The following is a 2,383-nucleotide window of genomic DNA, read 5'->3' on the forward strand; positions in this document are numbered from 1 at the left end:
TAGCAGCAGAGTGCTTTAACTACTGTGCCACCTGGGCTCTATTTAGGGTGTGATAAAAGGGACTTTTTGCCAACATTTATATCACAATTGTAAAAGAGGCCAATGGTTCAACAGATGTACGGTATTGATTCTTTCAGCCATCACCCTCCTTCTGTGTTTTATACATGCTTTTATTGCTGTACCTGCCACACTGAACTAAATTACTCGTTCTCATGTCTGTTTTCCCTGTTAGGAAGTGTCAATGATGTCAACTTTGCCATCAACTTAAACGCATTTAAGGGTCATTGTTCCTACTGGGTGAAAAGTAGAACAGTAGATTGTTAAAGCTTTAAAATTATCTAATACAACCTTCTCATTGTGGTACAAGCAGACCGAGGCGCAGAAAGTTGAATTAGTGGCAAATCCTGCTCTAGATTTAGATCTTCTGCCTCACTCAGCAGAGATTAGGGGATGTTTGCTGGCTTTGGAATCAGGTTCATCTGTGCTCAAAGCCCAGCACATCTCCTTATAGCTAATGATCTTGGCAAGCTATCCCTTTTAGACTCTGTTACCTCACCTGCAGAAAGGGAATGACGTAGAGAGAAGTTACCTCAAAAGGTTATAAGGATTAAATGAAATACTACCTGTAAAGTGCCTAGCACAGACCCTGACACCTTAATAAATGATAGCTCACTCACCTTTCTGGATAGAATTGTGCCCTCTCCCCAAAATATGTGCTGGAATCATAACCCCCAGTACCTGTAAATATGACCCTGTTTAGAAATAAGGGTTTTCTTTTGTTATGTTAATGTTATCATACTAATGTAAGGTGGATCTTAAACCTAATCACTTCTGAGTTATATAAAGTTATATCACTTCTGACTTATATAAAGAGACTAGACATAGAGACACACTCAGTGGGGAACAGATGACACGTGAGGATAGACCATAAGCCAAGGAACCAGGGAACACTCGAGGCTACCGACAAGGAAAGAATCCACACAGCTGAGGCCCCGATTTGGAGTTGTAGTTCCCAGAAACATGAGAAAATAAATTCCTGTTCTTTAAAGCCCCCCACTTTGGTATTTTGTTATGGTCCTACTGAGTAACTAAGACGCTTTTTTCCAATCCTCTCTCATCCTGTGTCCATCCATTCCCACAGGAATCGTGAAAAGATTTCACTATTTGCTAAATTGCTTGAGCCAGTGGTGACCACCTTTGCTCTGGGGTCAGCATTTCCTAGATAGCACATGGATTAGTCGAATGGCTACCTCTCAGGGAGTAATGTAAGTTCCCTGTGTTGTGCTGTGTGCATAGAATGAAGTCACATATTCTGGGCCATCTTAGGAAACCTGAATCAAAGAGTTCTTTGTTGAATGGCCCTTGAAGGTTCTCATCCATCTGTACGTCTGTATGGGAGGTAGTAGCACAGTGCAGTGGTTCAGAACATGGGCTACATGTCAAGCACACCTGGAACTAAACCCCAGATCCACTTCTTATTAGCTGTATGGAGTTTGTTATGGATTAAATGCTGCCCCCTCAAAATATGTGTTGTAAATCCTAACCTCTATGCCTGTGGTTATAATCCCATTTGGGAATGGGTTGTCTTTGTTACACTAACGAGGCAGGATTGGTGTAGGGTGTATCTTGAGTCAATCTCTTTTGAGATATAAAAGAGATTAAACAAGTAAGCAGAGAGAGAGATGGGGTAAGACAGACACCAAGAAACATGGAGATCTCCAAGGAACCAGGAAGTAGAAGCTGAAGAGGCAAGGACCTTCCTCCACAGCTGATAGAGAGAGAAAGCCTTCCCTTCAAGCTGGTGCTCTGAATTGGAACTTCTAGCCTCCTAAACTGCGAGAAAATAAATTTCTCCTTGTTGAAGCACCCATTTGTGGTATTTCTGTTATAGCAGCGCCAGATAGCTAAGACTGAATTTTTCTGTTTGTTAAAGCCATCCACTTGTGGTGTTTCTGTTATAGCAGCACCAGATAGCTAAGACAGAGTTGGACACTTTACTTGGCCTCTCTCTGGCTCAAATTACTCATCGTAAATGGGAATAACAATGCTCTCTTCTTTAGAGGTTACTGTAAAAATGAAATGAGATAATATACATAAAGGACCTGGCATTTTGTAGGCATTCAGTAATGGTGGCTATCATTGGTATTACTATTTCCTCTCTCAGAAGCACCTCAGAAACCTTTAAAGCATACATCAGTCATGTGTACTCTAAAGCTCATTGGAAAAAAAGTCCCATCTGATTTGCTACTGTGCTGGGTATCATGTGTTATGGATTGAATTGTATCCCCCAAAGGTATGTATTGAATTCCTGGCCCTTGTACCTATAGATGTGATCCTGTTTGGAAATAGGGTTTTTCTTTCATTATGTTAATGAGGTCATACC

The sequence above is a fragment of the Trichechus manatus genome, unplaced genomic scaffold (genome assembly GCF_000243295.1).
Source record: "Trichechus manatus latirostris isolate Lorelei unplaced genomic scaffold, TriManLat1.0 scaffold00103, whole genome shotgun sequence".
Lineage (NCBI taxonomy): Eukaryota > Metazoa > Chordata > Mammalia > Sirenia > Trichechidae > Trichechus > Trichechus manatus.